This window comes from Phalacrocorax aristotelis, chromosome Z (genome assembly GCF_949628215.1).
Source record: "Phalacrocorax aristotelis chromosome Z, bGulAri2.1, whole genome shotgun sequence".
NCBI lineage: Eukaryota > Metazoa > Chordata > Aves > Suliformes > Phalacrocoracidae > Phalacrocorax > Phalacrocorax aristotelis.
In genome coordinates, this window is record NC_134311.1 from 1,575,911 (window position 1) to 1,603,015 (window position 27,105).

The 27,105-nt window shown below is 40.5% G+C and overlaps 1 protein-coding gene across 3 annotated transcripts in view; it reads left to right on the plus strand.

Moving 5' to 3' along the window:
• MCTP1 (multiple C2 and transmembrane domain containing 1) overlaps positions 1 to 27,105 on the plus strand; it is a 287,863-nt gene that overhangs the window by 70,161 nt on the left and 190,597 nt on the right. The window contains exon 1 of one of the 3 annotated variants that reach the window (XM_075078921.1): positions 26,614 to 26,875. The exons of 1 other annotated variant lie outside the window; for it this stretch is intronic. The gene's annotated coding sequence lies outside the window, so the exon portion shown is untranslated. Of the gene's footprint in view, positions 1 to 26,613; positions 26,876 to 27,105 lie in introns of those variants that run through there. One more of the 3 variants, XM_075078923.1, reaches the window with a different exon arrangement.

Consider the following 27,105-nt stretch of genomic DNA (forward strand, 5'->3'; position numbering starts at 1 on the left):
GAGTAGAATAAAGTAGGAATAAGTACAACAAGTGAGATTCACAAGTCAAAGTATGAAACTGGAGAGGGCCTCGAGATGTAGGATTTATTCATAGCTACCTGGCAAACAGTACATGATATTAATCCCTTTTCTAGAACAGAGCATCCATACAGAATGGAGGATACTTTGCTTTTAAAAGGATTAAACTGTTAAACAGTGAGAACAGAGTAATGATAAAGCATCTGTCCAAAGTTGTCCTGTGAGCTGTTCCACTCTTCTCCTAAAACTTTGTGCTGCTTGAGGCCAGTGATCCTTCCCGATCCAGCCAGTTGCAGCTCTTCCATCATTTTCCAGGTCAAACTCAGGCAAAGAACAACATTAGTGCACGTACTTCTGCAAAAGCTATTTTTCTGCTACTGTTATATTGTTGCTTTTAGGTATTGTATAGCTTAGGGAATATTATATTTCTCTGCCAACTCACAGTAGAAGTGAGGCAAAGCTGAACTGCAAAACAGCAGCAGCGCATATGTTGTGCCATGGATCTGGCTACTCTGCCTATGGAGATAGTCTCCTGTCTCATCTCTTTTATGCCCTCTAAATGGTTAAAAAAATTTACAACTATTTACATGTTTTTCACAGGAATCTACTCTGGAGAAACTGTCTAAAAAGCTACACTCAAAGGTACATTGTAAACTATTTCTTAAATACTTTTAATCAGCAAGATTGGTTTATTGGAAAATATTCTAGATTGGATTTCCTATCGGGGAACCCTTCTTCTTTTTTTAAAGTAAAATCTTACTCATACTTAAATTCCTCACCTTTCCATTTATTTTTACTACAAATTTTACTCCAAATTTCATTTTACTCCAAACTACTAAAAATAGTCATCATGACTTGTCCATGGATTTTCTGAAAAAACTCAGAATGCAAGTAAGCTCCCGAGCCAGGTATTTTTGGTGTGGGGGTAAAAGGCTGGTCATAACGCATGTGTCCTGCTTCTTCACCAGGTGTACTGCCCCGCTACGTCTCTGTCTCTTTTTCCTAATTCCTGCCAGTTTGGGAGCAGGGATGGGCAAACTGAGTTCATGTTTTCCCTACATAACCTGCATGGTTGAGGTGAGGATTCCTGCCATGGTACTTCACACCTCTCCTCACATCAGCTCTCATAATGTTCTCCTAAACCACTCAGAATCACTCTTCTGAAGGAATATATTTATTGTACTATATCACACAGAGGATCTGCTTGATTGCGTACTCTCTGAACCCGAGGATTCACCTATTGGCTAGATCAGCCTTCTTCACTGGTGAGAAATAAATGGGAAGAACACAGACCTACATATGCTGAGTTTGAGAATTTAGGTAGTCGTGTGTTAGTTATCTGTCTTTACAGTAGCTGTGGTTTTGTGCAGGTTTTGTACTGCGCTGCTCAAGGTTAAGTGTCCTGTGACAAAGCTAAGCTGACAGTGATGAAGCAGGGCATCCACACTGAAAGCCAGTGGCTTTTCTGAGCTTTTTCACTTAGCGTTAATGAAAGAAACAGACCTGGCACAAAAAAAGGATATTTTTTCATTTCCTGTTTTCTATTTTGACAACAAAGCTCATTAGACAGTTAATGGCATTGTATGGCTGCTGTGAGGAAGACTTGATTAGATGTTCCTAGGGAAGAACCTCTTGAAGGCATCTATGGAAATACAGTGCGAAGGGAAGATTTGAAAATGAGAGCAGATGTTCCTGATGTCAGGGAATATGCTTGACTCCGTTTTATTTTCCTCTGTCTTTATGGATTAGTCTTGAAAATCTCAGCAAGGTTTTTGGTTTAATCAGAACCAGATGATATGAAGAATAGATAATTAAGATGGAGGGGATTGAGGGAGTTCATATGGAAACTGAGGTAAAGAGCAATTGCCTACTTTTATTTGAATGGAAAAGGATGAGGTAAGCAGCTAACATTCAGGTTTGAATATTCTTGTAGTTGAGGTTGTGTTTTGTATGGCTGGATCAGTCTGTTCTCTGGTGGAAAATGAAGCCATAAAAATAAAGCAAGAAAGCTTCTGGACTGTCTTCTGGAGAAGGAAGGTGCAAAAAGGTGATGAGTTAGGATAATGTGCTGGGAGATAATCGGTGAAAAGCTTGACCAGGAGAGGAGTAAAAATTATTGTGGCCACCACAGCGGTTGATGTGTTCTGTGTCCCTTTGAGACTGAGACCTTGAAGACCTGAAGCCTTGAGACATTTGAGACATGAAATCTTGGGGGCTTACTTTTCTTAGGAGCAGCTCAAAAATCTCTGCTCTCTGAGCAGCTCCGGAAGCCCTAACAAGGAGCCGAGAAACTAACAAGCTGGTGCTTGCTTCTGGGGGATGGGAACGGATACAAATGTCCTCTAAATGAGCACTTTCTTTTTTCGCTTTGCAGGTGTGTTTGGGAGAAGTTGTTTTTTGTTTGCTTGTTTAGTTTTCCTCAGTCAGTGATCTTCTGAAGGAAGCTTCAGTTGATGTTTCAGTTGGATAATGGTGACTCCTGCCTAGTGGCTCGTTGCATTTTTGAGTGTTTTGCATCACATGAGTGGAAGAATGAATATTATGTTCAAATACAGCCAATGATGTTTTTGAATTGAGAAAGCTGATGATTAGAAGACTGACTGTTCTGAAAAAATATGTCTTCTTAAGGCATGTGAGATTACTTGTCTACAGAGTGTCGAAGATACACGTAATTAATTGGTTATGATTATTTCACAACTATAATAGTGTTGTGGTTTTTCCCTGTCCACAATATTGCATGTGCTGGTTTTATGTTCTCTTTCTAGGTGGTGAATCTGTGTTGAATTTTTATAAATGTTAAAAATATTAAGTTTCAGAGAGACTGAGAGAATGAGAAAGAAATGAATTGGGTTCCCTTACACCTCACTTTCTGTTTGAAAGGTAACTTACGCTTCCTGAGGTCGGCCTTTTTTTAAAAAAAAAAGGAAGATAAAGCAATCATCAAAAATACATAACATTGAAAGGTGTAGCTGAATCTGTAAAGGTAATGCAGGACCCTCCAATGTGATCTTTCTGAAGAGACAGATAATACTGTACACAGGGGTTCAAAAATCAGTTCAAGCCAAAATAAAATTTTGAAAGTTTCTCCTGAGAAGAACAGCACACAAAATCCATCTCCACGGCCTCACCTCCGCCGGTGTGAGAGGGTAGAATTTCCTGTCCAGTGAAACTCCAAACTAATATGTTCTCTGTGTGTATCTGGAGGTGTTCAGCTGAAAAATTTCAGTCTGGGCTGCCAGTTGCATTTCCAAATGGATCCATGCATCCGACTCTGCAGCATTGCTTGCATTTTCTGCCCCCCTCTTTGCCTATAATGGAGCAGCTTTCCTTTTGGCCTTATTCTTGCACTTCGTTGTACCTTGGTGAGTCCTGAAGCAAGCATTTTGCTCCCAGGGACTCTGTGTAGGTGTGCTGAAATTTCTCTTTGAATCCTGGCACTCCAGAATTGCGACCATCGCCGTTCAAATATTTATGGAAGAAACACTTTGAGTTTCATTTTAGTGTATAATCCTGAAGGTAGCAGTGCTGGAATGAAATAGATGAGTTTGATGACTTATAAGCCAGATACTGAAAAAATTGAGTGTCCTTTTATTGCTATGCTGTCACTTTTCTTCATCTTCACCAACATGAACTTGTCTCTCTGTATGATTCAATTTTTGTTCTAACTTGTCCTCTTACGCTGAGTACAAACTGTGCCAGATTGTCAGTTTTATAAGTGAATCCCTAATGAATATAAAACTGTACCTACTCTACCATGTGAATTTGATGGATTAGAAGTATAATTTACAAGGTAAGCTTATTTCTGAAGAAATGATACGGGTTTCTATAGAGAATAAATGAGCTATGGAGACTTCATGTTTTCATTACATTACAATTACAAATGAAATTCAGTTTGTACTTTTGGAATAATCAGCAGTGAATAGAAGAGATTTGTCTGACAGTCTTGCTTAAATAATGCTTTCTGCCTTTTATACTTAACTATTTCTCTTTTTACAGACTAATAAAATTCTTAATAGGAAAATAAACGAAGAAAACTTTTTTAAAAATATTAAAATTCTCACAGCATTCCATCTTTTATGTTTAAGTGCTGATTTCGTAACTGTTGAAGCTGGCTGGAAATGTACAGGCAATGAAGACGGAAGAAAAATGTTATAGAAAATTACTTACTGTTATTTTCCATTAGTACTTCAAATAAGGTCTAAAATCTAATTACCAATTTTTGAATGGTCAGAGGAGGGCACAGAAATGCTCCAAAGGGGTGGAGCCCCTCCGCTGTGAGGCTGGGCTGGGAGAGTTGTGTGGGAGAAGGGGAGGCTGCGGGGAGACCTTATTGCAGCTTTTCAGGGCTTAAAGGGGGACTGTGGGAAAGGTGGGGGCAGACTCTTTAGCAAGGCCTGTTGTGACGGGCCAAGGAGTGATGGTTTTAAACTAAAAGAGGGTAGATTTAGACTGGATATAAGGAAGAAAATTTTTACACTGAGGGTGGTGAAACCCTGGCCCAGGTTGCCCTGAAAGCTCAGGCTGGATGGGGCTCTGAGCAACCTGATCTGGTTGCACATGTCCCTGCTCACTGCACAGGGCAGGACTAGATGGCCTCTAACGGTCCTTCCAACCCAAGCCATTCTGCGATTCTGTGATTCAATGAAGTTTCTTTTCCGCCTGTAACTTTCCAAAGGCAAAAAGCTCTCCTGCTGTCTTCTCTCAATCAAAAGTCGTACTAGGGTAGAGCAACTAATTTAAGAATGATACACTTCAAAGGTTTAGTTTTTGTTTTAAATGGAGCTGTAATCTCAACACAGTTAAACTGAGCTGTAAAGTTAGTCCACATAAAAGTAAAAGAATAATATCACACCCTCAAATCAGCGATGACATTTTTAATTTTTGAATTATGAATATTCTAGTTGTTGGTTCATGCTCTTGACTGATACAGGCTCCCACAATGGTTTTTAATCTCATCGATTAATTTTTTTGTCAAATGAATTTATGTGCCTAATTCAAATTTTAGGATCACTGTTACTTATAGTGCCAAGATTAAGTGCTAGAGAGCATATGTTGCCATTGTCAATAGCAGTGCATTTAGTTCAGTGATCTGATTTTTTTTTTAACTGAGCCTCCTGTAATATCTTGAATTGAGGGCTATTGAATGTCATTGTCACATGAGGAATTCATATTTTTAGTGGCAGCTAATTAAGAGATGTGAAGAGCTGAGCCTTGATGCTTCAGTGAGTAATTACCTCCTCTTGATACTCACGTTATTTTAAATTGGGCTTATAAAAAGAGTAATTTGTGGCTTTCAGCAGAAGTGTGGCTGTCCCTGGAGACGGGGGCTGCTGAGCCATGAGGAGCTGAGTGCCGCTGCATGAGCTGCTGCTGCTGGTGACGCCGTGGGCACCAGGGAGCTCGTGCGTGTATTTTTGGGCTGGCTTTTGTCAGGAGCACAGCTGATCTCCAGCTCTTTGTCGGGGCTTGGGTCCCTGCTCCCCTCCTCCCCAGGGTCTCGGTGCCAATACGGCTGGCTTTCAGCCATCCAGGGATTACTGCCTGAGGGGGAATCCTCCCCTGGCTGGGCTGCTGGGTTTCCAGTTGCTTTGCACTGCTGGGCATTGCAGAGTGCACAGGTCAGAGCTGGAGAACAAGGACGTGAGGATTTGCTCGTGTCAGGTGTTGAGTTGACTGGAAAGTTGCTGTGGGACCGTGACCTTACCCTTTGCTGCGTGCAGCAAGAGGCAGAGGTAAAGAAACTATTTATGACGTCTTCCATCCACATAGTTCCCCTTTTGGCCGTTTATTTAAGCAGTGTGCATCAGTTGTTCTATTTGTAAAGTCTGGACAATTTCTGAGATAATGTGCAGTTTAATAAAATTTTAATAATAATGCCTTTAAACATGTTTCTGTAATTTATCAAGTATATACATAAAAGAGAGTAATTCAGAAGAAATTCATTACCATATAGCTTTTGTGTAGCACTTTCTATTAGATATGCTATTAAGGTACCATTTAGACAAACAGCGCTTCAGGATTTAAAACATTGCTACTTTATTTCATTCAGTGCTTATTTGCCTGCATTAGTGTGTTCTGCTTGCTTCCTGCTATTTCACGGGTAATTCGTACACTTTTCTGTGTCCAGGCACAGTTTCTTTTACAAAGTCTGCTTTTGGGGAATGCAGGTTTTAAGTATCAAGTACTTATTTTTCTGCTGTCTAAAATTAATAGTAAAGAATATGAAATGCTGTGTGAATTAGTTTTGGAAAGTAGAAACGATGCTGTGACTGGAAAAGAATAGATAGTTGAGGAAAAACTGTACTTGAGAGGATTTTGTAACCTTGTGGGACAGAAAGAACGTGGATTTCATTGAACGTAAATGTGAATGGCAGTAACTTGAACTCTTTGAAGATGATCGCTCCGAAACTCTTCAATACGTCTCAGAGTTTCTGTAGGCATCTGCGGCCCATAAAAGCAGTACTGGATCAGAGCATTTAAAAACCACTTCTGCAGGAGGGGTGTGGAAGCATCCCGTGTCAGCGTTGTTCATGGCCCTTTCAGTGCCTGGCAGCAAAATCAAAGCGGTGTGAAGTTCTTCTGAGGCAGAGGTGAGGCAGGCTGGAAGCAGCGTGCCAGCTACGTACTGAGTTATGTGTGGATAATACTAACATTTTGTAATTTACAACATGCTTTTTGCATTATATTCAGTAACAGCCCTAGGCGCCAAAGTGGTGATTGAGGTTTTTGGTGTGGTGAGGGAAAACTCTCTTCTCTCTGCAGAGCAAACCTTCCCATTCGGAGGGTGAAGGAGTGCATCAAGTGGCTGCTGTCACTTGCCAGAGGCCTGTGGCAAAGTGTGTAGCCGGTCATTTTGGCTGCAGTGATGAATAGGCAGCCACTACAGTGGGAAGGTTGTTACAGATTTCAGTGAAATAGTTAAATGTTGGCCTTTGTGTTTCAGTGAAGCAGAATTAACATCCTTGCAGGACTTCTGGCATGGCTGCTCAAGGCATGGTCTTCTGTTGACCCTTTGGACTTCACGTGTAGGCAGTTTTCTGTGTTGAAAACCACAGTAACTGCAATTATGTGATATGTTAGGTCCTCTGTGTATATGCTTTGGCATTATTTGTGAAACCGGCACTGTACTTAAACCGCAAATAATATTTGAGCACTCTACGTGTCTGGGCCAATGGCTCAATAGCCTTTGCTGGAACATCTGAGATCGTTGGCTCTAAAGCCGGTCCTTGGATGAGTGGAGGAAGTACAGTGTAGGTACAGCGTGTGGGTGAAGCAAAGCAGTAATTGTGAATTCTGATGAGCTCTCCTCATGGTTTTTCATAGGGACTTAAAATAACTGCGTTAAATGCAGTGTGGGTAGAAGGAGAAGCATAGTAATGATTTAAGGGTTGCTTCATGAGAAAATTTGCTGCTGCTTAGCAAGCACGAAGAGTATTCTCTCTAGTGGGTACTGACAGGCACGTGTGAGTTAGCATTTGCTATCCTATACAAGAAACCCTCATAATTTGTTTCACTGAGGTTTTAATCAGGATTTCTTATCATAGGTATATAGGAAAATTATGGAGAAAATTAATGGAATATATGGAAAACTTGGAAACAGAACCCTTTTTTTTTTTTTATTTCCTGGAACATTTTGAATATAAGACACTGGTTGGTCATTTACTGCACTGTATACTCTACAATAATGGACTGCTTTAAAGACAAATTCTGCTTAACTTTTTTCTGTATTCAAGAATGTTTGCAGACTCTTATACAGGAGAAAAAGATGATTCAAAGCAGTTATGAAAATCAGTATCATTCCTTTATCATGTCATTGATTTCTTCTTTTTACTGGCTGTTTGGATTCAAGATTGCCTGGCAAAAGAGTTCTTTTTCTTCATTCTTATTCTATAAGCTTTTCTAAAACTCAGGGAAGTGTTTCTGTCAGTAGAAAGAAAGCAAGAACAGAGCATGAAAGAAGTGAGCAGCTGCAGATCAGAAATATTAAGATTGTTAGTGTTCATCCTTGTTCTTAGAGCTAGAAAATTGGCTAGAAACCTTCGAGAAGCTCAGGTCTCCAACAGAGATACTTAGCAATGGTTTGAACTAAGCACGGTGAAGGCGAGGCCCAGAGCCTTACAGAAGCTTGTGAGGTGATATTATAGAGCTGAGAGTGTAAGACAGGTGTAAGTGGATTAACATGAATGACTTATCCATGGACAGGGGAAAAAAGTTAAAAGCACAGAAATACAGTCTCCCCATTATGTTTGATTCTACCATTTGGAGATAGAATTGAAACATGCTGGGATGCAGCTTCCTGAAAAATCTCTTGGTTTAGGTAAGATTTAGTGGAATAAATCAACAGACCCACTGCAGTGATAAAGCAGTTGATTTGTTGGACACCAAGGTCAAGAGCACTATGGTACCACTGGATGCGTATAATACCAGGTGAATTATGTGTGTATGTATATATGCACTTCGGAATTCATATGCATAAGTTAAATTTACACTTCAGTTTGTCTCAGAAGAGATTTTTTAAGGCTACTGATATAAATTTTTGGTGTATAAGTTTATAGTTTTATTTGCATATTCTCGCTTGTTCTAATACAATGTTCTAATACGACTGTGAAATCCTGATGTGCAGTTACATACTTTTGACAGTCAGCTTTCTTGTACTTAATTTTAGCTGCACATGAAGACCCCTGAATAACAGGTTGCAAAGTTTAACAGCCACCATGCATCTTTTTTTTATACACCAGACTTCAAAATTTATTTGAGTATTGTTTGACTGAGAAAACATTCTGGTGATTTAAGTTATATGGCAGTAGCATTTCAGTGATTCACCTTGCTTTTTATAGATCCATTTTTACTTTAGGAATGGGATTTAGTGGCCTCGTAGAATGCAGTCCTCCTCTGACATGTCTCATTTCTTTCTTTTTCACTTCAGTTGTCTGTTTTCGGATAAATTATTTTACATTTCTTAATGCATAGGAGAAAAGGGCTAGACTTTTTAAAGGAGGGAATGGAAATAAGCATTAGGAATGTGAACGCAAAAATTTGTACAGTATTTTCTTAACTCTGGAGCACATTTTATTGTAAGTCTGAAGAGTATCACAAAAATTAGATAGCTGTAATATATGACATATTTTCCTCCCAGGCACCTGAGACTCTTGGATAGCTCTCCATAATAGTCATCTCAGTGATAGCTCTGGTAATGCCTTTTATTCCCTAAGAGGAAATCAGTGCAGTGTAGTAAATTAAGATTTCGCTAATGCGTGATGGCGGCGAGGGATGTTCATTTCTAATTGCTGAGGTAACTATGGTTTCTTAGCACCCTGCAGAATGAAATCCATGCAGAATATATCTAGGCTGTGATCTCTCATTTCTCATGAGGTTTAGCAGAGTAGACCCTTTCCTCCACACGCAGGCTGTGGCCTCTGCTTATGTGTAACTTTCTGCAGAGTTGGGCATTTGCTTGACGGGGAGAGCAAGTTCTGCAGAGTGCTGAGCGGATTGCATCCGCATAACCCCAGCATTTTACGAAACAAATGAATCCCTGTTCATGTCTTAGTTGTTTTCATCCATACAAAATGGAGTTGTGGAGTAGTTCAGCGTGCTTTATTTAAGTTGCCTACTGTGTGTACTCTCTCCATCTGTGAGGCAAACTGTCGAATCCATGTTAAGCTTCTGTTCCTGTAAATCTAAGGGACAGTGATTAATTTTCCAAATTATCTTTCTCTCTGCTTAGAAACTTTACCATTTTTTAATCCAATTGAAAAAAGAATACACAGGTAGTACTGAGACAGGTACTAATCTTTAGGCCCAAAGCTTTTGTTTTTTAGAATGTATAAAATAACAGGAAACCAGGAGAGATATATCAGCTTTGTTGGAAATGTGTCACAGTGCATACAAGTACGTGTGTGCACATAAATATGTATTTGTTTGAAATGAGAGCTCGTAAGAAAGTATTACTGCTAAAATAAATGTGCATAGAGTAAGTAATTCTTACAAAGAAATACTTGATGCTTTTGTTTTTCTGTGCACAATATTATTTCAATATTTACATTTGAGGGTGAGTTCCAAATTTAATTCTTGGCTGATAGACCAAATAACACAGACACTAACCTACCATTTTTAAATGAGTCTGCATGCTGTGAGCGTGGTACAAGATGGACCTAAAATGTTTCACTTTAAAAAATCTCGTATTATTGATAGTTAATTGTATTCTAGACAAAATAATAGGCAAGAAAAGCAATTTGCTGAGTAGGATTTGGGAAAACAATGTGTCTTGCCTGTTTCCACTGTAATCTAAGATTGCTGTTTCCTGTAACAGACTCCTGTGAATATTCTGGATTTTGGCAGTACTTTTCTTGTCCTGCCTCTCCCATACTTTATGTGGCCTTAATACAGACAACTCAGATTGCTTCTGGGAGGTTTGTTCGCCTTTGTGAATTGTTTTGATCAGGGAGTGATGCAAACCTATAGGTTGATTGTCACTGGGAACAGATGCATCACTTAAACTGTACTTCTGAAGTGTATTATATACAATTGTTCTCCGTTTAGTCACTTAGGCTATAAACGCTTATCACTTCAATGAAAAGTATAGCAGTTCACAAACTTTTGAAACACATATTAAAAGTTTTAATGTATAGTGCAAAATTTCAGTTTGCTTGGATGAAAGAAACCTCATTTCCAGATGTTCAGACTTAAAAAAAAAAACCCACAACACCTATTACAAAAGTTTATAACCATTCTGCATTTATACTGTAATTTTGAAGGTGCTGTCAAGTGTGCGTAGTTAATTTGGAAATATATATAAAATACAGAGGTTTTCCACAAATGGGGTGATAATAGATGTTACTGCATTCTGGGTTTTTTTTTTCCTTTAAGCCAGTCTATGCTATAAAATATAAGATTGATGGGTGACAGCCTGAAGGGCTAGAGGTGGAGCAGTGATTAGTGAAAGCAGGTTGAAGGTATAACAGGTGTTACAGAAGCAAAAATCAAAAGAGCTGTGGCTTAGTCTTTGAGCATTAGGTAGAATGTCTAAGTGACTTTGAAAGCTTTCCTTGGTAAAGGTTGGGGAGTCTAAAAGTTAGTCACCAAGGAAGAAGCGAGGAATGACGGCTTCTCAGTGTAACAACTCATTTCCTGCAGGTGGAGGGCATCCTGAAAGAGAATGTGCTGTTGTAGGTAAATGACTAAAGATGTTCGCAGCCTGCGGAGTTTTTCTGATCTATATCCCTTCATTTTCTAGGAGACATGCACCTGCCTGCAGTAGCAGGTTATTGGTTTTTTTTTTTATTTTTATCTCTTTACTGTGTCTTGGCTATCACCTAACTGTCTATTAGTTGTTGAAGTGCCAGAAAATGAAGAATCGTGTCAGATATTTCAGAAAGAATCAGTGGCAGCCTTCTTATTTGTGTCCTGTGAAAACTCTGAAACTGAATGCAATGGCTTTGGGCTTATGGATTTGCAGAGATTATGTTCAGTCTCTGCTGAAGAGATTGACAGTGCCCTTTTGCTGTTTGCTCCTTTTGGGAACTTGCTAGATGCAGTTGATCAGTGCTTTATTTCTGATGATGCCTTGGGAAAAGCTTGTACTTGGCAGCTCTTATTCTCTTCTTGTTTCCCTTGCCTTGTACAAGGAGAAAGCAATATCTCCTGCACGACTGTAATCAGGCCTCCTTCATCTTTCTGCGATACCGAGTGTGAGGCAGTACAGTTTGGTTTTCATGGTATGGTTATGAAAAATGGAGGTGGACGCCAGTGGTTTGCATTTGAACACTGCAGTTAGGAAGCAACTGCCACACAGTAAGTGATGATAACCAGTAAGAAATGCAAGCTGTGGTGCACAAGGCACTTACTGAACATAGATGGAGGGGAAGGATATGCTTTATTCATTGGGTTCAGATTGTTGGTTGGATGGGTGGAGGTCACTGCGTGCTCTTTGGTCACGGGCGTAGTGTTTTAAGGTGCATTCTGTGTGTACACAATACTGAAACCTTCTTGCCATGGCTGGGGTGAAGTCCAGCTGTATGGTTAGTCAAAGCTGAGCAAGCCTGACCTTCGAGAGAAGGTGGAACAGACCTAAGAAGAGCTAATTGTGCCTTCCTCTACCCGGCGGTTCAAGTGGTGGCTACGGCCCCCAGCAGTGCCAGCCCTGAATCACGAGGAGAGGCAGCTCCTGGAAGGAGCAACCAGCAAAATGTATCATGGCACTACCAAGTATAGTAGTATTTAAACTTAAAGTCATAGAGTCAGTGAGGCTTGAGAAAGCAATGAGCAGGGAGAGGAAAGAAGTATCTCTTTTTTTTTTGTTTTGTTTTTGTTTGGGTTTTTTGCTTGGTTTTGGTGTTTGGTTTTATCCCTTATTGATGCGTTGCTGCTCCTGATCAGGTTTGTCTGCAGGATTTCTGCCATAGCAGAGGCTGCAGTGCATCACTGAAGTCAGTGCAATTCACTCGGTCCCTCCTCCTCCCTGACAAGGACAGGAAGCCCTAGAAAAGAAAACTTCCATTTCATTCACAAGGCTGCTGTCACGACTACCGCTATATTAGCACCCTGTGGCTTGCAGCTTATTATTTTAGTCTATACCTTAAGAACTGGGTAATCCATTGTTATATTGGTGTGTAACTCGTAACTGATGGCGAAGATAGTGGCAAAACTCCTCCTGTAAGGTCAGATGCTGCTCAGTTAGGTAATGCTTTACTGGGGAACTGAACTGGTTACATAAACACATCAAAAAGTTTCCAAAGAGAGAGCATCTAGAGCATATTTTGACCATATTTGAGCAGTGTCTGACTTTACAGGAGGTCACATAAACATACCAAAAAGACTGTGCCAAGGACTGTTTGAAAACTGTTGTTTGCTTTTGTGCAGTGATAAACAAGGGGCCTGACATAGGGGTTTGCTGTAATATTGTTCATGGACAAGTTCTGAAATGCTTGAGCTTGATTACTGCAGGGTCGTTCTGGTCTCCCTTCCTGCCTGATATGGGTTAAGATCATGTTTGCCTTTTCTCTTTCTTTGGCATATTCAGTGATTTTTATGTATATTCTCAACTGTCTTAGGGACCATAATAGAATATATTCAACGTAGATGAAACTCTCTTTTTGCACAGCTGTTATAGGCAGAACTGGGTTTTTTTTTCTGCAGAATGTGACCCAGTACATGAAGCTGGGCTTCTCTTAGAAAGAGTTTGCAACTTGCAGAGTGTGGAAGGGTTTTTCCTAGATGGGAAGCTATCTCTCGGTTTCAGCCTTCCTACAGGTCTATGCCAAACTGTCCTGTGAAGCACAGAAAAGCCAGGCTATCAGGTTTTTAGATGTATTTGGATCCGGTGCTCAACCTCTTTGTCGCTTAATTGTACCCTATTGAAAGGTTGGAACTAGTCATTAAGATCGCTTATTGTCATTGTCATCGATCCATCAAGACACTGTCTTCCCTTTCCTGTTTATCCCCACAGCTTTGGAATAAACTCAGGTTTCCCATCGAAGAAAATACTCAAGTGTTAGTTGGAATATAGACAGAATATCTCCTCCTCCTCCTCAATTGTTCTTTTCCCTCTCGCTAATGGCTGTATTGAGATGCCCAGGACTGTGTGCTGTTCAGGAAGTACTTAGACAACTGTTGCCTCTGTTTTACAAAGCGCTGCTTATATTGTCTGCAGGGTACATATACTGGGTTTGAATCCAGTGCTCGTGGTGGAAAGCAGCAAAACAGATTGGCTACAACTCATTTTGGTGGTCTGAATTGATAGTTTTTGTAAGGCATTTTTCTTAGGAAAGGTGTCCTTCTGATGTGAGGCTTACGGAACAGAGTACTGAGATGTGACAGCTTGTGTGCCGAGCTGGGACTGCTCAGGCTGTGCCTTTCAGCAGTGATTTACTGCTGTCCACCCGCACTACTGTCGTGAATTTTTTTCCAAACAAATTTGTACTGCAAGAAGGATGTGCAGAGATAGCAAATCCTTTAACCTTTTGTTTACATTTTGTTTTTTTTATTGTATATTGTATTTTTTTTAATGGATTAAGTTACAAGTACCATCACTGCAGTTTTGCCTTGATATAATCAACAGAAGCTCAAGGCTGTCAGTGCGCTTTTTCTTGTATATCTCAGCAGTTGCACTAAGACAGACGATTTTTGCATGACTGGCTGGTATCAGCTCTAGTTAAAACAAGGAGTTGGGTATGATCTGTCAGCATCCTACCTGTTGTTTCCTTGCATTATTTCTACATCACCTCAGGCTGCTGAAAATATTGTAAGTTTCACATTTGTATAATATTTGGAGAAGTACATTTATGTTTTGTCAGATGTTGGATTAACTCTTTACAGAAACGGCTTTTTGTGTGAATAAAAAGAGACAGGGAAAATTAATTTGATTTTAAATGATGGAAAAATGCTAGGAAATCAAATGTGCCTCTTTTGTGCCCTGAGGAATACAGAAATGGTTGTAGTACTCTGGGTTTGGTCTAAGTAACAGTAGTGGAGCATTAATAACCAAATACTACTGTGAGTTACCATCATTCGTATGAAATATTGGTAGCCACAGGTTGTGTTTACTAGAAGATTTATTTATGGAAAAACCTAATAAAAATTATCATTTAAGAAACACATTCCTATTTCTATTAATTCTCTTTTTTTAATGAAAGGTACAGCACACATTAGTAGCTCTGGCTGAAGAGGTGGCACTTCTGTAAAGTGTTTCTAACACCCCATGGTTTCTTACACAGTTCTATTTCTATTTTCTTTATTTAAAAAATGCTGTTCTTTCACATCTGTCAGGTTTCATGTGGGGGCAGGTGATGTCGGTAAGAATGCCAAATACAATTATGAAGTACCTAATTCAGTCACATTCTTGAATTACCTGCCCATGGTCCACCATGTTATTCATGATTCTCAGTCCTTCCCATTGTGCCAAGTGAAACGGAATCAATCTCGTTCTGTACAGATCATGCTCAAAGTCAGGTTAAAAAAACAGGGGAAGAGAGAAGGCCTGAGTGTTATTCATGGAGGACAAGGTGGCGTGCATTCCAGCAGGTAATCCTGACGCCCAGTCTCCTCTCCCAGGATGGAAATTAAAAGAAAGTTGGAGGAGATGTAAAAACAGAGAGAAAGTGGGAAGTTGGGGGTGACTCTTTTCCTCCCCCTTCTCCCTCCTTCCTGCACAGCTTCCGCTGAAGGGGCTGGGACCGGCGGTGCTCTTGGCGGGTCCTTGGGGCAGTGTCTGTGGGGTACAGCTGTGGGACTGGGGTCCCCCGTTCACACCCTGTGGGCGAGCCAGCGCCTCTCTCCCCTGGGGTGGCGGCGTTTCGGAAGGCAGCCCGTGCCATCGCAGCCACCTCCTCTGCTTTTCCGATGACTCTGAGGAAGCCCAAAGGCCAAGGTGAGTCCCGCCAGTGCCAGGTAAGCTGGGTTTGGGTTGCAGAGGCACACATAGCTGTCAGGTTTTCAGTGCGAGTGAGGAGGTCTGTGCTTGTATCTAACTTCAGAGGAACAGCAGTAGGTAACAACTGCGAGCAGGCACCCTCCAAGATAGGTGGCATATAAGGAGGATTTGGAGGGCCCATGAGGTTGCAATGCACTTCAGCCTGCGAGGTCTGAATTCAGCCTGCATGCTGATGGAAATTCCTACTCACTGTTGGAAAGATAAGTCTTATTTTGATCTAGTACTAGCTGCTGATCCTAGCAGAATCCAGCTGCGTTAGTTTTTGTGGAAAATACTTCATCTGTTTCTTCAGCAAAATACTATATTTGCAAGTGTAAATATAAGCTTGCCATGTGACTGCAAAACAAACTGCCTCTCCTGGCCCTTTGATATGTTCTAAGTCTTGTTTGCTAAATTAATTGGCTAATTAGAGCATGAGGACGGGTGAAAGCTGATCATGAGGTAGGAATACTTCTTTCCCAAATAAAATCTAAGTTCTGTTGAAGAAAAGATGCAAATACATGAATTTACGTTCGGATGACTTTTTGTAAATGATTAGTAGTGCAATAAGCTTTGGACTTTTTTAATCAAAAAGCCATCTCAGCATTTCTTCCTGAGATTGTTTGTACAAATTGTGTGCCTTCCTACTTACAAAGAACAAATTAAAATGCAGTCCTAAAATACAGCCTGTTAAAATGATGCTTTTAAAAGGTGCCTTTCTTCAGTAGAGGAGATGAAGAGGGTTTACACTCTCTATTCTCTTCCAGGAAAGTCTGCAGTGTTCCAGTGAATAAAATGTGCTGTACTGTACAATGACTGTGCTTTGAAAAACACTGAAGCAACTATTTGATGTAATGCTGTCTCCAACAGCCCATCGTGAATATTTGTATTTTCAAAGATGTTGTGAAACCAGCACAGATTTAGGAAGAAGCCTGGGGAAGTGTCATAAATGTGGTTTTATGAGAGTAGAAAAAGGAGCTGCCCTTCAGGTTTCCAGACGGGGAAATGGCTATTGTAGCAAATCAAAGCTTTGCTCAGTCTGTTCAATTATTGAAACGTCTTGGGTCCAGTCTTTCCCTGGAGCTCATGATAAATTCTGCTCTCTGGTTGTTTGGAAGAAATAGTTATGGAAATGAAGAAAAAGCCATACCGACAATCATAGAGACACTCTCTGAAAATAAAAAGCATGCAAGCTACTAAAATGAGAAAATGCCCATTCCCTTCTTCAGGAATAAGACTTAGCACAAAAAAAATTTACATTTTTATGGTGGATTAGTTTTATATTTTTGCACTGAGGTTGTGCAGGAGGAATTCCCTAAAAATTCATTGAAAGATGGTAACAGAAAGAGGATGAAGCATTCTGATACTGGAGCTTTGTAACAACAATTAAACAGTACAGAAAGATTCCAAAAGTCACTGAAGCACTTAAAGGTTTCTGAGAATACCTACAGCAAATTCCAGAAGTGCCCGGTCTGATAGCAGAAAGCACAGTCCTGAGCTGCACGTTTATGCTCCCTGTGTAACACAGGTGGCTAAAGCGAGGCACCTCGTACTAACCTGTTAGTTAGTATTCATGCCTCATTATTGATATTTTACTGACAAGAAGCTTAACAACCTGCATCTCCTCGAGCTGAAGAGCCAAATATCAGAGAGGTGCCCTTGGAATTCACAGACCAGCACTGCTTCTGAAAGTGAGCATCTCTGCTCTCTCTTTGAAAGAGACCAAATGCCGAATCCAGGGGAAGAGTCTTCCTCCTTATCTCTGCACAATACAGCGCTGTTTATAACGGCCTTCCTTCGTCAGAACTGCACACAAAATCAGACGCAAATTTGCATTTTAATACAAAAGTTAAAATCTGGTGCCAGATTGATTTGCAGGAAATATCTTTATGAATTTTGTATGACTTCTAACGTTTTTTATATCCCTTTCTGTTTAGTGGCTGTGCCCCAGCTTTCATCCTCTGTGCTGTTATTATAAAAGGAAAGTCCTGAAGGTTAACTGGAGCACTGTCGTGGTGGTTGTGTCTTTGATGTATTGAAGAAGACTGCTTTATAGTGAAGTGCAAAATATAACCCCCTTTGTAAAGTCAAGGGATGCAAAGGGGCATCTTAGGGGAATGAGATGCTTACGCCGTCTGAGGTGTTTGTCCCATCAGTTCTGGAAACATAGTGGGCTTAAGTTTGTATGCCGTGTAATTGATGGACATGGTGCATCCTAGAAGGTGATCTGCACAAGTCTATAAAGCTACTTAAAACCCCCTACTTTTAGGTGCTTTAGCATGACTTCAGGTTATTTTAGATCAGCACAGACCTCTTTTTTTGTTTTCCTATAGGGCTTTTTGTGGCAGAAGAGTCCTCTGTCATGCCGCTCTCTGGGCCTTCTTCCTTGTCTCTTAATTTGGGATTCTGTCATAACCAAACACCTGTCGTAACATGTGATCACGTGGCATCTGAACCGTACCTTTTGCCATAATATTTGTAAAATAAAGTATTTCTAACCAGAGGAAGAGTTGTACAAACACAGAAACAGCCCGTTGTGCCTATGAAGGTGTACTGTGTTTTTAGTGGTTAAAATAAAGAGGTGTGAACCAGCCTGGGTTCTCAAGAACCTGCTTATACCAAGTTCACGTCTTCAACAGTTACACTGCACCAGGGCTACAAATCTAAGCTGAGGTGGTTCTGTCCTTCATAGAGCTTTTTCTTAAATTCCATTAGCATTTAGGAAGATGGTAGCTCCCTTAGTACTTCAGTACGTAACTCTAAGTGGATAGTCCCATTTACACAAATAACTGCTTATTTCAAAATCCTTAACTATTTTTCAGATTAGGTAAAATGCAAGACCTTGTCAAGTCTTTTCCATGTCCCCATTAAAAATGACTCAGTTTGGCTATTAGAAAGAAGAAATTATTAGCAGAATTGCAAGTGGGTGCATGTAGATTTTCAGCATTTTTGCACCCCCTGGTTCTCCATGCAGACATGAGCTTCATGCTTCAGATAGTGGATGTTCAGGTTGGGTTACAAAGTGCTGATGCATTTCAAAATTGTGAGTTTTAAAATGGAGAATCACTGCTATTGAAGATCGTGTTTATAGACCTAGGATTTCTACTAAGATGTTTGTCTCTCATTTGGGAAGATATAATGACATCAATAAATTCTAAATGAGCACCTGCATTAAGGTTTATTCTTGACTAGGAGTTCCTTTTCCATAAGCATTTCAACAGCTCTTTGTTATGTGATCTCTGGTTAGTTTTTTACTCAGCTGAGCTGGGAGATGTATTTTATAGGTGACAGGAGCAGAATCAGAAATTTCAAAAGAAGAGTGTATTTACTAATTTGGAAGGAGTAAGGTTTTAATCTGAATTTGTGTTGTTGCATGTTAGCTGTGGTTTCCACTTAGTTTAATAAGGACAAACTGACTTTTTCAGGTCTTCAGGGCAAAATGCTATGGCTTGTATTATGAACTGAAAACCTATGAGTCCTACTATCAGATCAATGTGCAAAAAGTTAGACAGCTCTTGAATTAGGGGAAGAAAGCTGTAATTTCCATACAATAGGTGAAGTAAGTGTTAAGGTCTATGGTAGCTTTGCCTGTCATGCTGCTATCAAAATAGATTTCTTCCCCCCAGAATTCTCATGATTTGAAAGATATTGGGGTAGGCAAAAGAAACATGTAGAAGAGGTCTACCCAAAGAAGGTTAGAAGAAACGTATCAAGTATGTTGTGTTAGAAGTATTCCAAGCCAGAGGGCAGGAAAAAAACTGGGATGTGAATTCTGCCAGAAATGCTGCCATATCTTTCAGCTGATAAGAATTTACTTATCCCATTTGTGTGAAGATGTGAAAAGAGATATTAACTCAGTTTGCGCGTGGATTGTAACAGAGACTCAAGAGTGTGTTTATGGGAGAATATAAAAATGTAAGTATCGTTCTGAACTGGCTCCTCCCATTTACGTGTCATTTACAGCTTCATAGATCATCAGAGACTAGTGTAGAAAAATAACATTTTAAGGTCCCAGGGGCATTTATATGTGTGTTAGCACGGAGCTGCTCATCCGTGCCCAGCTCTGAGCTCCGGATTTTGGAATGAGGCAGTTCGTGGCCGGCTAGGGATTTTTGTATGGTACTGACTGTGTGTAGCCGTACCCGAGAAGATTGTCTGACTTACACAGCAAGGCAGTAGCGTAACCAACGTCGTCTCCAGTGGTATTCAGTTGTCCCACAGACATGGGTGAAGGCTTATTTTGTAATGATGCTCTAGAATGGGTTTCAATATATGTCATCCAGAAAGACCTGGAGGAGTATTTCCAGGAATTAATATAAGTGCTATAGGCATTATCTTCCATTATGGATGAGCAATGAAACTAAATTCCTAATTGAGTATAAGTAAATGTATTCTTAAAAAGATAAATAAGTACAACTCCATTAGCTGTCATCAATCCCTTTTCTGGACCTAAGTTTTAAATACCTCAAAATGGATTTTGCATTTGCATGATTCAGCACTTCTTTAAAGGAAGAAGTGATCTCTCTTTTTTGCCAGCTTTCCCTGGTAACAGAGGAAAAAGAGGGTGTCTCAGTAAGCTTTGGTTTTTAATAACTTGGGACATGGTGAGTCTTTCTAGAGTGCATCTGTCTGCAATGTGTTTATGCCGGCGTAAGTTCCCTATTTTCTAGTTCAAGCAGAACTACATTTTGCTCTTCAGGAGGAACATGCAGTGCTTTACCCCTTTCTCTCTTCTGTAAACCACATACACTTTGAGTTACCTGAAGTTGTGAAAAGATTAGGTCTAGTGGAAAGGAGAGAAACTACATTTTCATTCTGATTCCAAGCATGAATTTACTGCAGAGACAGCTTTCTCTGTAGGTTGTACTTATTTGCTCCCCTTTCTGTAAGCAGTGGAAGCATAGAGTTGCTGTTAGCTTGACTGCATCATAGCATGGCAAAAATCAAATGTCATCCCAGGATGACTCTTAGAATATGTATACTCGTAATGTAAGTGAGATTTAGAAATTTACAAGTATAATTGCTAAGGATTAAAAAGAGGCCACAGTAATTTCAATTCAATAAGTTATTTCTGACAGTGTTGCACCGCTATTGGATCATCATAGATGTTATTTTTTTGCTAAATCTAAAAAAAAAATTTAACATGTAAGTTCACGTTTCAAGTTGACAAAACTTGGTGATTTATGAAATCCTACTTCTCAGTTCTCAAAAGTATCAGTATCTGATAATTAATAATAATTAGTAATGAGGTCTAAATACAGTCTAAGTTAAATAGCAAATAGTCTAATAGTAAAATTTGTCAAAATTTGTTTTATGAACAACCAAGGTCAGCTTTTATAATAAAACTATTTATAAGAGTACGTGACGGGCTAATCTTATACTGTAGCAGGTGTAATTTTATCAGATTACCGAATCCAAAGCCTGCTGTCCTTGTCCCTAAGCCTGCCTACCATTTGATCGTTTATACCTTTAAAGTGAACAAGCTGCTTCAGAAACACAATTGTAAGTAAAACAAAGCAAATCTTCAAATCGTCGTGCAGATTCACGTCAGAGGCTCATGGCGTGCATAGCCTCCCTGCACGGGGTTTATGAACAAGCCTTTGAGCTCTGAACACGAGCGTTGTGGTGAGTGATGGGCCAACGTGCATGTTAACGGTACCAGCGAGCATTTCTGTGCACTACAGCCTGTTCAGCTGAAATGAGAAATTTCAGAATACCTTGTGGAGCAAGAAAATGCATCATCCTGTCATCTTTATCAAAGCAGTCACTAAATGATTAATGTGCATGGGAAACCAGTGTCTTAAATAATCTAGTTTGTTACATATTTGAACATACTGTTTGTATTACTGTACGCATCTATATGCAAAACCATCTGTATACAGCTTAGAGAACGAAAGTCCAAATATTTGAGTAGCTTGTAATAAAATAACAATTGCCATCTATCATTTCTTAATATGCATTTTCATTGGGCCTACTATTGGCTTTTTAATGCACCTTTACTATATGTTTCCTTAATTTATTATCAGTAATTACTTCATCGGCAAATGTAGGAAGAGTGTTAGTTTGAAGTGTCTTGAAAAATGAGATTCTAATCAGCAGGCCCCCGGCCCCTTATTTTCTTTTTTGCATTACCAGGCAAAATGCAAAGATTTTCACAGAAGCACCAGGTGGGTGAGGTTGGCAGGGTCCTCGTGAGATCATTCTGTCCAGCCTGCTTGGAGCAGGGTCACCTGGAGCCAGTGGCCCAGGACTGTGCCCAGTTGGGTTGTGAGTGTCTCCAAGGATGGAGACTCGGGCGGGCTGGTGCAGTGTTCGACCACCCTCACAATAGAAACATTTTTTTCCTTGTGTTCAAACAGAGTTTTCTGTATTTCAGTGTGTGCACGTTGCCCCTTGCCCTGCCACTGGGCTCTGCTGAGCCCAGGAGGCTGTTGGTTTGCTTTGCTGCGAGGCTGGCTCACGGCCAGCTTGGTGTCCACCAGGGCTTTCTCTGCAGAGCTGCCTTCCATCTGTTTGGCACACAGTGTTTACTGGTGTGCGATGGTGTTCCTCCCGAGGGGCAGGGCTTGGCACTTCCCTGTTTCTCCAGCCTGTCCCAGTCCCTCTGGATGGCAGCAGGACTGTCTGGGGTGTTGGCCGCTCCTCCCAGTTTTGCATCGTCTGTGAGCGATGAGGGTGTGCTCTGCCCCATCTTCCAGCTGATTAAAGAAGATACTAAGCGTACGGGCCCCAGTGTTGCTCCTCAGGGTACACAGCTGGTGACTGGCCTCGCGGTGGACCTTGTGCTGCTGGTTGCACCACTCTGAGCCTGGCGGTGTAGCTGATCTTCAGCCTAACTTTCTGTCCACTTATGCAGTCCGTGCTTTGTCAGCTCGACGAGGCTGTTATGGGAGATGGTGCCAAAAGCCTTCTTAATCTGGAGATGAACACCACCTGCTGCCCTCCCTTCATCCAGCAAGCCATCCATCTCATCGTAGCAGGCTATCAGCTTGGCTTCATGACCTCATTTAGAACTTACCAGCTTTGGTCTCTCTGGCAAGCAAATACACTTTTTCAGATGAGGAAAGCAGAAGTGGGTGCCACTAGGTACCAGCAGTAGGTGGGCAGAACTGCTGTGTTCCTGTGGAATTCCCAAAACTATTAGGTGTTTATATACCACAGAGGATCAGATAAGTGGTATAAACTGCATTAGTAATGTAAAGAGTGAAAAACATTAACCCCCTCCCCACTCTCTGGTTTTCTGGTGGTTTGATGTGTTTTTTCGCAGATGATCTTTTGTACCTCTTTCAGACCTGCTGCTCCCTATCTCTGGGATTTGTTGTGAAGTTCTTGGAAGGACAGCTGTGGCCCTTGTGTTTGAAACATTTGCCCTGATTTGTATCAAGGGCCTCTTCATCTTCACCACCCTTTTGTATAGAGGCAGACAGGAGTGATGAGCCCGGTCTTCTCACCCTGGAAGATGCACTCTCATGGCTGCTTTTTGGAGAAGCGTGCTCACAGTGGGCAGGACTAGAGTATTCATTTCCAAGGCTTCCACCTGTACAAGGAGTAGCTGGTTTCAATTTTATTTCCAGCTGGCAGCAATGACTCCTCAGTGGTCTGTAGGTGTGAAGTTGAAGACCTGTAAAGGCCTGCATACTCAATAAAACTATTATTTATTTTTTGGTTGTTGTTTTTTTTTTTCACATTTTGGTAAGAAACTCAGTATCTGAGGAAAGTATATTTGATTTCACTTACAGATGTAATTAATAAGAAATTCAGAGGAAGTATGTTGTCACTAAGGCTGCATTATCATTTTGGTGCCAGTATTTGCAGGTAGCTGTTGTTGCTAATGGTTGCCGTACTGTCTCTCGGTTATGAGATTAAGGCCCCACAGAGTGAGCGAAGGAAGGAGCGCTGTGCTGGCAGCGTTCTCCCCGCCCAAGGCTGCATAGCCTGAAACGTTGTTCTGCTGCACACAGGGCACCTCAAGTGCTGCAAGATGTGCCTGTGGTTAGAAGATTAGGCATTCACCAGCAGTGAAAGTATCTGCAGTTGGTGAAAATAAGAGGAAAATGCTATCTCATTAAGCAAGGTTCTTGAGTTGAAAGAAATACATCTCGTGTCAGTTTAATACTGAATGCGGGATGCTTGTTTCCTTCTAATCAGATGTTGTTACAGTGTTAAAATTGCTGTCTTTTCATAAGCTGAAAATTACTTTCTCCTTATCATACCAGTACTAACAAGAGCTATCTCATTAATGCTGTATTAATTTAGAATGCTAAATCAGGAAATAATGCTATAAACCTCGTAGGTAGTATTTTCCTTCTGAACAGTGCAGCAAACCCTGGGAAACTGGATGCTGCTCATGAAGCTGTAAAGTTTTCGGAAGAAAAATAACACCACTGTTGTCTAAGTGGAGCACCTGAAATAAGTTGTTCTACTCGTTCAGGTCAATGAAATTGAAAGGTATAATACTTTACTCAAATGAGTAGATTAGGGTGTCACCAATCGTTAATCACAGTTTATTATTTCTTAATATGAGTAAAGAACCTTTTCAGATGGTTGTTTCAAAAGCTAAGTCATCTAACTGAAACATGCACATGCATCCTGTAGAAAGTGTTTTTATTGTGTGTGTTTGTTGGCCTGTGAGCATCATCAGAAAACACATTTTAAACACACTTTACTCGGTGTCACAGATCTATTGTCCGCTGTTTCATTCTCATGGCAGAGAGCTATGAGACTTCTTTTGCCTTCCACTTGTGATCCATCCTAAAAGGGTTTCAAGAAACCAAGTTTGCAAGACATTTGTTAGTGTAACAATACATCGTCACGTGCCTTTAGAGACTAAGGAGAGAGGCACATTCTGAAATGAAAAAAAGGAGACCAAAAAAAGACTTTCTCCCCCACTGTGGGAGATGTGCGCCGCTGCGTGTGTGCTGTAGTGTGGGGTACCATACCTTTTCATCCAAGCATCCGTCTGAGCACTCTGGATGGCCCTTCCCAGTCCATACTCATTTCCTTCCCGCCTCCACTGGCATGGTAGAGGAGCCATCAGTGGATTTGGGGGAAGCCCTCAGTGTGAGGACCCGGGAGAGTGGCTGTTGGGACTGGCTGGATGGCGAAGAGTTCAGAAGGCGTCAGTCAAGAAGGGGATACCTTCCCAAGAACACGCCTGATGGGAAATTTAGTGATCTCTACCTCCCTGCTTTATCCACAACTCTAAGGGGCTTGTTGGGGTGGATCCCCAACAGCAGCATCCCCGCTTCAGCATGTTGTTGTGGTCTTGAGCAGCAAAGTGCTTTCTTTCATCATCATGAAAAGTGATGGCTGCTTTACTCTCTTTCAAGCCACTGTGGCAAAGAGCTCTTCCCAGTTGGATTTTGACCATATTTAAGACCTGTCTTTCAGTATTTATTAGTTTAGAGCAGGTGGGGTTTACTGCTTTGAAGGCAGACAGCAGTGATACTTCAAAAAATGTACGCCTTACAATTTCATACTTCTGTAGTGCTTTGTCCTCCATTGCTTGCTTTTCCTCTATGGAAAATATGTGAGGTTCTTTAGAAATTGCCATTAAATGACAACCGCAACATATGTGCTACTTAATGAATTCATTGTTCGCCAGAGCTGCAGTCAGGGAGATCATAAATGTTACTGTTCCTTTCATGGACCCTCTCACAGCAATCTCTAAGTGCTCTGCTGTTCATGTGCAAAGTAAGGGAGAATTATTAGGCTGCTTCCAGTGGTCGAAAGCGGGGCGTAGAGGGATTAAACGGTAGGGGCAAGGGCAGGATTGTGTACTTGGAACCACAAAAACAACACAGATCCTTATTTTCATAACAAAACCATCACTCCCTATAATTTTTTAAAATAAAACTTTGCTGGTTTAGGGAAAATACAGTAGAGAAAGAAGATGGTTTACTCCGTATTAATTGGTTCTCTTAAGTTACTTTTGGGTGCTGGTAGTGAGAAGTATGCCAAAATATAAGTCACCAAACTCTTCTGCTCTGTAGCAAGGTGCTGTTGAGGGAAGAATCTGGAATTCTTAATGGTTTTCCATTACAGCCATGTAGATATGTCATGATATATATTAAATTGGTTATTTCAATGTTTAAAATAACTTATTTCAATGACTTCCTGAGAGACGTTTGCCTGTTCGGCTGCAGTCTGCTGTGTGCTTCCTGATTATCCATGAAGTTTAAAACCAGTATTTCAAAATCGTACCACTGGATTTAAATCTAAACTTGCATATTCCTGGGTGAACAGCACCAATCTGAGAGGGGGTCCCAAGCACCCAGGGGCATCCTTCTGGAATGGTCTTCTCTAGGGAGAGAGGACCCATGTTTCCAAATGGTGCTCGTTTCTCATCAGCTGCGGAATATTATGTTTACTGCAGAGAAACCAAACCCTAAAAACTGAGAACCCATAGATAAGAAGCAGTCTGTTACAGAGGGATGTTAAAGGAGCAGGAATCACTACAAAATCTAGAAGACGTGTAAAGATTTTAGGGAGAGCTGTAGTCAAGATTCAAGCTAAATTAGAACAAGATTTTCTTCAGTGTGTAGAGATTAAAGAAATAAATAATGTGTCATACTAAAGGTATGTAAGACTGGACTGGCTCTAATGTCGAACTAAGAGTATGTATCCAGTTGTGGAATACTTACACTTATTTGGTTATAACTGAACGTATATTGAAATTCAGTTGGATAAAATCTACATTTTTATCGCTTCCTTCTTATCTCAATTCCTTCTTTTTCAGCTTCTGAAAGTTCTATAATGGCCAAGAAGGAATTTTTCTGAAGTTTTTTGAGGTTAATATCGGGTTGTATCTGAGTACTGCTTTAAATCTCAAATTATCTTCAGAATAATATAATAATATATATAATAGTATAATAATATACTAGGATAGAAATAGGATAGAAAGTATGTGTTTCTTATTTTCGTGGAATATTTATACATGCATTTATTAAAACAGACATTTCAGTTTAGTATTCCTCCACTCAAGGTATTATTGGGAAAAAGGTCAGTGTAGGGATATCTATAATTTAGTGTTCAACAGTTGAGCTTTGATATTTGTTTCACCCCAGTATTTAATAAATAAACCACAGAACCCTTCAATTTACACCGTCATCAGCAGTGGGGGAGGGGGGAGGAAGCAGCTTTCAGTGTTTAAAGATGTGAAGATGGTTGAGTCATTTCCTCTGAATATGTGTTGAAACATATTCACATATCAAGACTTATCTTACTTTCGTTCTGAGTAGCTGCAGTTCACAGCAGTAGTTAAATGATAGTTGCACAGAGCTGTTGCTACCAGCTGGAGGTGAATGGTATTACTGAGCGGTTGTCAGCTCGAAAGGCTTATTCAGTTTAGCAAGTATCTGTGTGAAGCAAGAGATGTTCAACTCGCTCCTGTAATACTATTTTAGATAGGTGGAAGCTGGAGAAACTTCTCAATTTGGACCTGTTAAGGTAGGAATTTAGGTTTTTCATAAGGTCTAATGTGCTGTCATGTAGTATTATGTGCATCCTGCTTTAAAATGTAGGTTATTTAGATCTCTGTTCTGAAAATAATTAAATGTTTGCTTTTGATGGAAACTGCATGCCCCAAGCGCATAATACAGAATAAGGAAGACTGATTCTTCACTTTTAGAGTATGCAAAATCACATTGAGAGAAGCATCACCCTCTCACAGGTAGACT